The sequence below is a fragment of the Aquarana catesbeiana genome, linkage group LG08, assembly GCF_042186555.1.
Source record: "Aquarana catesbeiana isolate 2022-GZ linkage group LG08, ASM4218655v1, whole genome shotgun sequence".
Taxonomy (NCBI): domain Eukaryota; kingdom Metazoa; phylum Chordata; class Amphibia; order Anura; family Ranidae; genus Aquarana; species Aquarana catesbeiana.
Genome location: NC_133331.1, coordinates 255,451,760 through 255,465,726, shown reverse-complemented (window position 1 = coordinate 255,465,726; position 13,967 = coordinate 255,451,760).

The following is a 13,967-nucleotide window of genomic DNA, read 5'->3' as shown; positions in this document are numbered from 1 at the left end:
GAGATGTAATAGTTAGGTTCCTTTATGCTGAAGAGAAATCTAAAATTATGGAAGGTATACGGAAATCGGTAGAAATTATATACAAAGGAACCGAGCTGCAGGTATTTTCGGATTTATCAGCAGAGAGTCTCACAAAAATAAGACTTCTTAAGCCTCTGACAGAACAAATGCGGGCATTAAATGTGCCATATCAGTGGGGATTTCCAGCGTGTCTTAAGGGGAAAAACGACGGTTGAAATGCAGTACTAAGATTCCCTGAAGATCATTGGGACTTTTGTAGTAAACTGGATCTTACACCCCCGCCCCCCCCCTACCGGGATGGGAAGAGAATAGTGGGACAACATTAGCATTATGTAATATGCAATGGACCCACAATGAGAGGAGGAGGGGGAGGTAGAGGCGGAGGAGGTAGTGTGTAATAAAGCAATTATTCAGAGAGATGTATAAGAATAAGAAACACTAGGGTGTCGGTAAAATTAGAGTAAAAGGAAATAAATAGGTGGAGGGTCAGTAAGATCAGGAGCAATTGCCCCCCAGGAGGTATGGTGGTAACCGGACGATATCTTGATATCTCCCTCTCCTGCAAATCCTTCTGCAAATCCTTCAGTCTGCCAGTTGCTCCATATAATGAACCATGGCCACAATAAACTTAGTCACTTATAATGTAAGAGGACTGAATACCCCAAGTAAAAGATATAAGGTAAATAAAGAGTTGCATTTTATTGGGGCGAATGTGGCCTTTCTCCAGGAAACACATATTGCACATGCCTCTGGGTATAGACTGGCTTTGCATTTGTTCCCTGTATTGTTCTACTCAACGTCTAGTCACTCACGGGGGGTGGCCATAGGTTTTGACAGGTCTACCGTATTCGTAGTAAAGGAGCAGCAGGCAGACCCTGAGGGTAGGTTGCTTTTTATAAAAGGGAGATTGTTCAACATGGAATGTACGTTGGCGAACATTTACTCCCCAAATAAAGAACCAGATACATTTTTAAGGAAGGTTTTGATAAAACTTGAGGTATTTAAGGAAGGTGATCTTTTAATAGCAGGAGATTTAAACTCAAGTATAGTAAAAAAAAATGTTATTGCAGTGTCAGCTGGTAGATGCATGGAGGGTCAGGCACCCAGGGAAAATGGATTATACATTTTACTCCCCAGTCCATGGGTCAAGGATTGATTATGTCCTCATAGAACATCAACTATTACCGTCTCTTAAAAATGTGGAGATTAAAGCAATAACCCTCTCTGATCATGCCCCAGTAGTGATTCAATTAGAAATATCACTAGACTTTACGGGGGGAAGGAACTGGAGATTAAATAACTCTCTTATTCAGGATTTGGTGATAAGAAAATTGAGCAAGATCTGGAGAATTTCTTTGTGGTTAATGATACACCAGAAATTCCCTGGTCAACTTTATGGGAAGCACATAAGGCCTTTATAAGGGGAATATTGATATGGGTTGGAGCTGGGAAGAAGAGAGAGAGGGGAGAGGAGCTTAGTACCTTATATAGAGAGATATATGATTTGGAACAAGTGACAACACCCCAAGGTATCCCAGAGAGACAAGAATTAGCAGCAAAAAGAGAGGAATTAGTACAACTGTTAGAACAGGAAAAAAAAACATGATTTTCATATAGTAAATAAAGAGAGGTATCAATGGGGTAATAAATCTGGGAAATGGCTGGCCAGAGCAGTAAAGGAGAAGAAAAGCTTATCCTTTATCCCTAAAATGAAAAACGATATGGGGGAGATGGTACATTTGTCTCCTGAAATAGTGAAGGTATTTCATGCATAGTATAGCACGTTATATATGGTGAACCAGAGAGGGGACTGTTTTGAATTCAGAACAAAAGTCCGATATTATTATATCTACCCCTTATCAGACTGAATATTAAAGCATGCACGCTATGAAGTAATCAAGATGACACTTAGTTCAGAATAAAAAACTTCTGTTTTAATATTTCCACTTCTCAAGATTTTATACAATTCCATTAAAGATTGAAATACGTCAACAAGACTGGCGCATACAAACCACAAACATAAAAATACATATAGTGATGAAAATTGGTTTTAGCTGAGTGCTCATTTGCGGAAGTTGCTTTTGTTTTTGCAACACTTTTGCAGCATTTCTGGTGTTATGTTGTTATATTCTGAATGTATTCTCGGAAGCAGGCGCAAACTTTTTTGTTAACTCTTCAGTTCCACAGCAGCAAGGGAAAGGCTGAGCTTTGCAGAAAAATCTGAATATGTCTTAAGGCTTATTAAGCATAGAAGCTGAGTTTATATATGTTAGGTATATAAAGCAGGTATTGGAATAGACAGTTCACCATGATCACATTTCTTAATCACATCCATTACAGTCCCCCCTTGAAGCTGTCTATTTCAAACTGTCCCTCGTGCTAAAAGTCCTACTCACTCCCCTGGCCCATTCTCCTCTGCAACTCTTTTCAGCTGTAAATAGAGAAGAGCAGTGACTAATTCACTACCCCCCTCGATACGGCTTGGAGGGGGCAGTCAGGTGCTGTCTGTCCCTGTAATCCTATGGCGTTGCATCTCGGGGGAGGTGACTGTAACAGAGCATAACACATAATCATCATAAAGTCTTACATAATCTTCATCATCATCTGGTATTTCCTGGTTCACAAACATGGGAGTAGATTGGTCAACAGCTTTTTCTACACACTTCTTAAAGCAGGGAAGAATACAGCAGATCATGATAGCTAGGGTCACTAGAATTATCAGAATGGCTATTCCGATCTGTGTTAAAATTCCCTGCCATCCGCCCTTGATCCAGGTGAAGTACTGGTCCCAGGGGTTGGAGAGCCCTGAATTCTTCTTTAACTCTTTGGACAAATCCTAAAGTTTCTGGATGGCTAAAGTCACTTTACCATTTGGGCCTTGTTATCTGGGATATATATAAGTACAGCATGTACTCGTTTCAGGTAACATCTTACACACACCCCCCTTTTCAGCTAGGACCATATCTAAGGCCATACGGTTTTGGAAGGTCATGTGTGAAGAGGCTTCTAGTTGTTCGGCTAAACCTCAGAGTGCATCTCTGGTGTAATTAACACACCTTTGTTGGTTGTAGTAGATGTAATTTATCCAGTCTACATTCTTGTTTACAGTGATGATGGGGATAAGAGATTAAAATTCTGCTGCTACTTGGTCTCTTGCTTTGAACTCATCTGGGACCCCTCTTGGGACCCTTATGGTGTCTATATATACATGAGGGGAAAAAGCTCCCTGCTGGGGCACTCCTACGCCTTCTGTTAGGCCTGGGTGCGTTGTTTGTATCTGGCTTTGGGTTTTCTGAGAGAATATGTAGAGGCATTATGGCCTTGGCCAGTGCACATTCTCCTGTCCACTGCCCTGTCAATCTGCTCCTAATTTTCATGCCTCCGCAGATCCAGTACACATCTCCCAAAGACTGGACTTGATTTTGCACCATATCTGCAGACACCTCACTATAAGATCCACAGTAACCCTTAGTGAAATTCCCAAGAGATTTCCCCACTCCCTGATACCATCCATAGCATGTGTAATTGCTAGAATATACGGTGATACCTTCTCCTGGCTTGGGGGTCTTGGTAACTATGGGATATTCCTTTTTCCAATGTTCACACAGGGAGTGGTCAGTGGTTGTGTTGGTAAATAGGCTGAAGAAACATGTTTCATGTTCAGGGGGTATGTTTTGATGTACCGTTCCCAAGTGTGGTCTGGCTGCCCCACACACATAGCAGTTGGTCTTATTGTGTTTCCCTGCACTGCACCTCATCCACTCGAGCCACAAGTTGACATCTGAGAACCTGGTTTCTGCAGCCATAGTATCCTCAAAGGTAGGGTCTGCTATGGCCACCATGTCCTTTAATGTCTGTATATGGGGCCTCGGGGGTTTGAGCTAGATGTGGATTGGGGAACTCCCCACTCTGGGTTACTGAACATATCTTTCAGTTGGAAAGGCTTTCTAAAACCGGGATATCCACTTCCCCACTATAGGCCCAGAACATAGGTCCCACTGTCTCCTGGGCTAGGATTCTCAATGGTCAGCCTGAACTCTTTGGTGTAAAGCTGATCTGTGTGTTTGTTGATTGTCATTCTATCTAAGAGTGACTTCCCATTATCATCCTTTCTATTTTGGGTGTTTTCAGGTTTGTACCCCCAGTTTGTACCCCCAGTGTTCCAACCCACTGCTCCCCAGGAATCACAGTTGTTACCCCAATAGGTATCAGTGACACATACATACACAGTCATGGGTCTTACTGCTTTATCCCAGGACCGGATCTTGTACATAGTACCTGGAATTAACTGTTCATAAGAGGATATAAAAGTGGCAACATGTGTATTGGATGAGTTATACCAGAATTGGGTTATACCATCTTTTTGTTTGATGGCTACCTCCTGCGCCTGAGCAATGATTACTATGGAAAGGATATACAGAATCATTGCTTGGTCCCCTCGGGTACAGGGACTTTCTTGCTGTGGGAGGCGTGTGTCCACGTGTTCTTCCCGGCCACCTTGACTGATGTGGCAGTTGTTAGGAGAACCTGGAAAGGACCATCATATCTGGGTTCAAGAGTGTGCTTTCTCACAAACTTCTTTATCAGGACCCAGTCACCAGGAACCAGCTTGTGCATTCCTGTATTTAGCTCAGGATCTGTAGGTCAGGGAAATTGTCAACTTGTAGGGGGCAGGTCAAGGGGTTCCTCCTGGGCATTCTATCAACCCCCACGCATGTTATATCAATGTTTGATAGGAATGAGGTATCGGGTAGCTCTTCTGCCCTAATTACAGACCTGGCCGCACCTGTGTCACATAGAAAAATGGTGGGACGGCCCTCGATGGGGAGGGTTATTTTTGCAAGAGGGCCTCCTGAGTCTCCAGAAGATACCATGGCAGGGGCAGGTGACACAGGCTTGCCTGATTCCTAGCGGAGAAGGTCCATGTGATCCAGAGAAGGGCGGGGTGGTGGGCAAGGTGGGGTGTCGTGTCCCTGGTACTGAGCGCTTTCATGTGGACCACGGTTGGGGCTTGGTTGACTGTGGGTGAATTTCCGAGGGCTTTGGCATTCCCTTCGGAAATGGCCGGGTCGTCCGCAGTTGTAGCAGACACGTGGAGTTGGTACTGGTGGGCGCAGGTATGGTGTGTCAGAGGCTATCATGCAGAGGAGCTACCTTCTTACTGCTCTGTGCAGATTCTAGGCATTTTGCTACTAATAACAATGTCTCAAGATCCATTACTCTGTACTCTGGGCGTGATAGGATCAATCCCTTCCGGATTGACTCTTTAAGACCTGAGACAAAAGCGGCAGCTAACATGTGTCTATGCACTTTGGTCAGTGTGCTAAAACCCAAATCAGTGAACATTTGTGCTATTCTATTGTGATATTTCTCAACAGATTCGCCTTTTTCTTGTGTGACCTCATGTATATTAGTCGCTTGGTCTGCCAAGCGCTCTTGAGCTCCCTTTTTTAATTGATTCTCGAAGTCACATCCTGAATCATAAGTGTCGTCACTGTGGTACTGATTGAAACATTTTTCCATCACCGGCCAATAAGCGTCTCTTGCCTTTATCTCACACAGGCTCCCCAAATCTCGCCACGCAGCCGCATATGTCTTTTGGATTTGTGTGATCCTTCTGTAGAATGGCATGGGCTATTTTTCGTGGTCTGGTAGTCTTGCAACAAGATATGCAGCCTGAGAGGGGTTGAAATTTACGTACATCAGTGGAGCCCCTGGTGCCGTAGGCATTCCTTTCGGTGATGAAGGGAAGGGGCCATATTGAGGCCGTTGTCTTTGGTGGTGTGAGGGTCCAGGGGGAACCCATTCAAAGGAGGGTTAGGGAGAGTACTGGGTAATGGCTGCTGGATTTGTGTATTGGATTGCGAGGGGCATAAGAGGGACTGTAAATGTGTGTCACCAAATAGGTGGTCAAGTGGGTCGTTGGACGGTGGTGCGAAGGAACCCATTGCCCCAGCTGATGAGTCATACATGGGAATGGATCCATGTGGGGTGTGCCTTGAAATGTAACAGTCGTTTTGGGGTTGTACCTGTTCCAGCATGTCCACCATCTTGACTCATTTCTTGCTCTGTCCACCCCTCCTCATAAATAGCTTTTGCAACTTTAAATCAAGAGTCTGCTGCTTGCAGCAGCCTGTGATCTGACAACAGACCTTTTTTACGTTTCAAAACAGTACGCCATTCATCTATCTGTAGCCTTCCGCCCAAATGCATATCAACCACACACTTTTGCCAACTTCTTTCCCTTTTTGACAAAACCCTCTCCTTCCAGGACAAGCCAAACTGCCCTCTTTGGGCCTCACTAACTTTTGCCCCATCGTTTCGTTAGCTATTGAAGAGTTTATGTGTCCAGGCTCAGGGTTTGTATGGAGGTTTTATGAAGCTGTCCTGGACTCAAGGGGGTCCAGCAATTCCTACCACCTGTCCTCTTTCGGACCACTTTCCAATATATAACACTACCTTGCTACGCCTATGTTCTGTCTTGATGACTGGGATATTTATGTGTCTGCCCAGGATTTTCAGATGGGTCACGAGGCTGTCTTGGACTCAGGGGGTCCCACAGTCCCTCTATCCGTCACCTGGTACCGGTTCAGACCATATCACAGTCTCAAGTTAACGAGGACTAAACAGATAGAGAGAGAGAGAGATAGAGAGTGAGAGCAAGAGAGAAAGAGAACTTCTACCGTCTACAGTGTTCAGCTGCCAAGCAAGCCTCCTTGCATGCGCCTTCCCAAAACGTAGACCAGTCACCGCCCTGTCCACCCGAGGTGGCCACAGGTAAAGAAGCCGAGTAATATGTGACCACTTATTACTCTTAACAAGACATTTAACAGACAAATAAGGAGCACAGCAGTTGATATTCAATGAACCACATTAAATGTAATTTACATGTCCCAACTCAAAGCCCAAACTTCTCACCCTGGCTTTTTCTACCTCTTCAAACTGTTCTGGTTGTAGAGGTTGTAAGGGGCAGCTTTCAGCTGCGTGTCCCCTTCTCCTAACTTCACTTTCTGTAGCCTGTGGTGACTTGCCAACCTCAAGTTTGACTGAGTAATGCACATTTAATCTGAACACCAACACGTGTGGTCTCTGGGAATAGGGGTTTAAAACCAAGAGACTCAGCCCTATATCCTGTCTCTACCACTTCAATCAGCCCCCAACCCTCTTCATGTATTCCAAATAACAGACCACAAACACACTTAGGACATGACATTACCATCAACAAAATGTGACCAACAACCAACAACAAGCAACAAGATGTGTGACAACCGTAGAGAAATACAGGATTGTTCAGATCTCACGGGATCCCCACGCCACCGCTGGGCGTATTCCTGACACTCCCTCCTGGTTCTCCCGTGCACTTCCTTGCACCCGTGCTTTACCGTACAATATATTTCCCAGGAGAAGTTTAACCACGTTCTGACGCCTCCTCCTGGTTTTCCCTGTGCTTTGCCACACAATTATTTATTCCCCAGGAGCAGTTTAAACCATGTCAACTAATTTCATCCGTGACTATATAAGCAATCCCTCATTCCCAACAGCCACCACAAAACACAAGATCGATCAACAAAACAGAACAGAACAAAACAAGTGGTAGATATAATTGCAGGTTCCTTATTATATCAACAGACTCGAGGCAAGATATATACCTGTCTTTGAGGGCCATAGGAAGCCGATATGGGCACAGAGGTTGACCAGCCACGGGTACAGGATAAACAGTAGACTAGATATACAAGATATCAAAAGCGTCTTACCGTTTTTAGAGGTGATCAGTCTCCATCCTGTCTCTCCGTGTTGGCTTGTCCAGGTCCCTTCTCGATCGGCTATCCCTTGGGATCCTAGCCTCGAGCCCCACGTTCGAGCGCCAGATGTTTTGGATTCAGAACAAAAGTCCGATATTATTATATCTACCCCTTATCAGATTGAATATTAAAGCATGCATGCTATGAAGTAATCAAGCTGACACTTAGTTCAGAATAAAAAACTTCTGTTTTAATATTTCCGCTTCTCAAGATTTTATACAATTCCATTAAAGATTGAAATACGTCAACAAGACTGGTGCATACAAACCACAAACATAAAAATACATATAGTGATAAAAATTGGTTTTAGCTGAGTGCTCATTTGCGGAAGTTGCTTTTGTTTCTGCAACACTTTTGCAGCATTTCTTGCTTCTGGTGTTATGTTGTTATATTCTGAATGTATTCTCGGAAGCAGGCGCAAACTTTTTTGTTAACTCTTCAGTTCCACAGCAGCAAGGGAAAGGCTGAGCTTTGAAGAAAAATCGGAATATGTCTTAAGGCTTATTAAGCGTAGAAGCTGAGTTTATATATGTTAGGTATATAAAGCAGGTATTGGAATAGACAGTTCACCATGATCACATTTCTTAATCACATCCATTACAGGACGATACAGAGAAACTTGACGCAGAAGTTCATGAGTACCTGTGGGGACTAGACCTTCCCATGGTGCCTAAGGAGGAGCTGGAACATCTTGAAGCTCCGATTACCCAGGAAGAGGTGGCAAGAGCAATAAAAAGTATGGCCCTGGGAAAGAGTCCGAGCCCCGATGGGTACTCTATCCTGTACTATAAAAGATTCCAAAAGTTTCTGATTCCTAAATTATGTGAATATCTGAATACTCTGGTAGAAGGAGAGACTTTGCTGGAGGAATTATTATTGGCCTATATAATTCTCATTGCAAAAGAAGGGAAGGATCCAGCAGTTCCAGCGAGTTATAGGCCAATATCTCTTTTAAATACGGATATAAAGATTTTTGCCAAAATAATCGCAGAGAGATTAAAACTGCTACTTCCGAGTTGGATACATAATGATCAGGTAGGATTCATGAAAGGGAGAGAGGGAAGGGATAACTGCCTTAAGTCGATGTTTTTGATCCATGAAGTACAAAGGAGAGAGACCCCAGTCGCATTTCTGTTGATAGATGCTGAAAAAGCATTCGACAGGGTGGACTGGGGGTTTATGCTTGGAACACTAAGATACATAGGTCCGGGGGTTAAGATGATGAAATGGATATCTGCTTTCTATCACTATCCAACAGCTAAAATTAGAATAAACAGGAACCTATCCCCATCCCTTAAACTATTTAACAGGACAAGGCAGGGGTGCCCTCTCTCTCCAATGCTGTTTGTAATGGAACCTCTATTAGCAGCAATCCGTAAAAATCCGGACATCAGAGGGGTGAGGGTAGGGGAACGGGACTATAGAATAGCTGCCTATGTGGATGATTTGCTCTTTTACGTCTGTAACCCTAGGATAACAATCCCAATTATATTGGGGGAGTTGAGTAGATATGGAAAATTGTCTATTTTTAAAATAAATATGTCCAAGTCTGAAATTCTGAACATTACTATCCCAAGGGAGGATCAACTGGTAATTCAACCAAAATTCCCCTTCGTATGGTGTAAGGAGGGACTGGCATCTTTGGGGACTATGTTTGAGGCTAACTATGTACCAGCGCCTAATAAGATTAAGGAACATTTAAAAAATCTGAGACATAAACCTCTCATGGATATGTAGAATTAATGCCTTGAAATTAATATTTTACCCAGAATGATTTACATCTTTCAAATGATTCCAATAGCAGTACCTCAGGTATATTTTAGGAAATTAAGATCAATGGTACTAAAATATATATGGGCACAGGATTGCATATGCAATAATGGTGAAGATAAAAAGGGCAGGGGGATTAGCAGCACCGGATTTCGAGAAATATTATAAGGCAATTTCTGTCTCCTGGATCGCAGAGTGGATGCATAACAAAGAGGGGAAAAGTTGGGTAAACATAGAGATAATACAAAGTGAGACAGATTTACGAAAGATGGCCTGGATACCACGGCAATATCGGGATTTAGCCATTAGTACAAATCCACTAACTAGAAAAACTTTTAAGATTTGGGATGGGTTAGAGAGAATGCACCACTGGGAATATAACTCACTATTAATGTCTATATTGGGTACAAATTATTTTAAGCCAAGGAAAGAGGAACACATTGTCAGGTCACCTGGGACCAGGTGACAGATGCACTCTGTAGGAGTCGGAAGTGCACCGCTAAGGTAGTGGACCCTTGGACTGACTGCTGCGGATTGAACCCTGGAAGGTTCAGGAAACAGGTCTACAGGATAACTAATATGGATCCCAGAGGGAGCTAGAGCATAGATTCCCCAGGGCGTGGAGTCTAAGAGCCAGCGGGTGTTCACCAGAGCCTCTAGTGGTGAGGATGGACTGCGCTGCAGTCTGGCTCCAGGTCGCGGCCCCCAGGGTCTCACAGCTCACGCTCACCGTAGACTACAGGAGAAGAGGAAGGAGGCAGCAGGCTGGAACGACAGGGAAGTAAGGGGTAAGCCAAAGGTCAGGGCGACTAGCAGACAAGGATAAACATAACACGCCAAAGGTCAGGGTAACAAGCAGACAGAGAGAGTCGAGAACAGGCCAAAGTCGGTAACAGAAATCAGACGTAGGAAACACAGCAAGTACACACGGAGGCTAACACACAATGGTTGATCAGCACTGCTGGCTTGCAGTGCACAGGTTAATATAGGGTTCCCTGATAGGGCCTGGGGCGGGGCCATGCTTAGAGGAGAGGTTATAAAACCAGTCAGGTGAGAGGCAGCTGGTCTTTAGAGATGAACACATGGAGACAGGTAAGCTGACAGAGAAAACTCTATTGCATAACCATGACACACATATACTTCACTAGATGGGCAAAGGAAGAGGAAATATTACTGCAAGATGTGATGAAGAGTAATAGGATATATATGTATACTGAAATTACACAGAGATGGGGAAATAAGCCACTAGACAAATGGTGGTATGCACAATTAAAGCACTTTACACAATCACTACCACAACAATTGCGAGGAAAAGGACACATGAAGTTAATAGAGAAATTATTTTGTTCCCCTCTTAGCTTGAATCAAAGTATATCTAAAATTTATAAAATTTTGATCAAGGAAGTAGAACCCGAATTTCCCCCCTATTTGGGAAAATGGGAGGAAGAGATAGGCTTTCTTAGGGATGAAGAACATAAAAGGAAAATCCTTAGGACAGCTTGTTTCTCGTCAAGTGATATAAGGACAGTGGAAATGTGCTATAAACTTCTGGCGAGATGGTACGTGACCCCACAGAGAGCGCATAGGCTCGGGGCAGAGGGCCCCCAACTTGTTGGAGGGGGTGCAACGCAACCGGGGACCTTTGCGTACCTGTGGTGGGACTGCACAAAGATATAACCTTACTGGGGTAGAATTATAACAGCGATCCACCAAATAACGGGAGAACAGATTCAGAATGATCCCTGGGAATATCTATTTCATGATACGAGAAAGACGGTGGCCCAATACAAGGATACCTTAGTCCCATACCTTCTAAATGCAGTGAAAGGTCTGATCTCGAGTCTATGGAGAGCCCAAAAAGCACCGAATATAAAGGAGTGGGTAGTAAGAGTGGAAATGGTGAGAGCCATAGAGGAAACAGTTCATACAGTAGAGGATTCATTAGAGATACATTGGAACATATGGGGAAAATTGATGGAGTTTAAAAAATCTGAGGGCTGAAGGAATGTGATAGAGGTTTAGTGGTAAGGGGGAGGGGGTTCCTTTTTTTTTGGGGGGGGTGTGCGGAAGGGAGAACAATTGCATACTGTAAGGAACGTTGAATTTAAATGCATGCCACACTTGTCAGATATTTATTCATAAAAAAATTTTGAAAAACATTTATCATTTTCCTTCCACTTCAGAATTATGTGCCACTTTGTGTTGGTCACATAAAATTCCAATAAAATACATTTATGTTTTTGGTTGTAACATGACAAATAGTGGAAAATTTTAAGGGGTATGAATACTTTTTCAAGGCACTGTATGTCCAATATCATGTGGTTATAATAAATGTATTTCTAAATATTTATATCCATTGTAATTTGCTGTTCTTATCAGCTGCCCCCTTGAACCCCCGAAGAAGCTAATTTTGCAAAGCACGTTGGAACTGAACACCTTCCTTGGTTTTCCCCTGTGGCTTATTTACACTGACTTATCATAAAAGAGTTGCGCTACTTACATATAGTTACATAGTTACATAGTAGGTGAGGTCGAAAAAAAAGACACAAGTCCATCAAGTCCAACCTATGTGGTAATAATAGTGATGGCACTCATAAATGGCTTATACTCTGCCTATGTCTGTCTGATTTACGCATTTATGCTTACGTATTTCCATCAAGGAAAGGTGCACAGGGTTGCAGCATTACTGCGTCATGCATATGAATACATACAGTATGTTAATGGTTTTACGATGGGACTTTCACCCCCAATTTTTTAAAGTGATCATGTAATAATAATTAAAAAAGTCCCACTTACTCTTTTTATTCTTTTTTCTTGATTATACATTTAGGGATGTGGTGCTGAGTTATTCAATAAAACCCATTATCTGTTTTGGATAAAGGCAGGCTCATACTACCTGCAGAAGAAAAAAGTTGCAGCTGGGGTGTCCTGCGTTTTTAGAATGCAAGGAACTGTTTCCCCTTTTTTTTCAAAAATTTTATGTAATGTCACAAAGTAAATTTACATTCATTTGTATGCACAGCAGCTTATCCGTGGTGCGTAGACATGCAGGGTTACAAAGACTACTGCAGAGCGGTGTGGAAAAATGCAGACGTTCCAATTTTACAAATGACTTGCGGGCAGGGAGGGGAGCAGGCAGTTTCCCATAAACTCCTTGAGTGTCAAATACTGGGTCACATGTGAGGCCTACACTGTGTGGGTTCTTCTGGGCTACGTTAGGCATTTCTTTGCAGGGACACTTTACTGCACACTTGGGGTACCTTTGCTTCATGCTGTTTTCTCAATACCTTGCGACAAAGCTGAGGCTGCCATGGGGGAATACTGAACCTTAAGGCGGGCCTCTATGCTTAGAGATGAATGTACACCATGTACACTGCACTGCAATTGTCTCCAGAAACCTGGCTTGAAAGATCACATGACTGGCTTGCCACTGTCCAGGGGTACCCCTTGTATTAGAGGAACAGTGTGGGTAGAAGAGGGGAAGAGATATGCCTGTATATCAAGAATGATTGGATAGCGAATGTGAGGGATGACATAGCTATTGGGGCAAGGGAGGAGGTGGAATCCTTGTGGCTGGAGCTTCAAAGGGAAGAAACAAATGGGAAATTAATAGTGGGCATATGCTACAGGCCCCCTGTGACAGAACCGATTGATTGGCACCCTGATTAGGTGCTTCCTTTGCCAACCAGTGCCTCCTGCCCTCCAAACCATTCCGAGCATACCGAGAGCTAATACCAGCCCAAACATCGTACACAGATAAGATGTAAGGTAAAATCCAAAGGAATGACTATTTTTAAACAAGAATACAGGCTTTTATACACTTGAAAGGTAGGTCAGTCACAACATGAACAATAAAACCAAATACTTACCCAAACATCACACAAAGGTTTAGATAATGAAGTAGAGCTGACTCATGCCTAATCCCATCATACAGGATCCTCCAAGAGTTAGTCAAATTAGCCAACAGATAGAAACAATAAGTGAATGGGAATTCACACCTAGACAATGCTTTGATTAATCAGGAGTCCCAGACAGTCCGACAACAGTATTCAAGAAGACCCACTGCTGTCCAAATCTCATTTACCAGCTTTCTTTTCACATACATCTGTTCACTGAGTTTCAAATTGGCAGAGGCCATCATGGCTTCATTGACTGTTAAATGTAGTAATGTCCTTTTGCATTATATAACAGAACATCTTCCTAAATGCTTGTAGCTCTCTCAAATGCCAGGACCCATAGTAAGTGGTTAGGCTTGCCCCAAGTCCTCTCCAAAAGTCTGTGTCCTGGTTGGGTCTGTCACACCCCCTAACTTGAAGGATGAGGAGGAATCTGACCTCCTGTCACATTTAAGAATGGTGGAAAGGCAGGGCAATA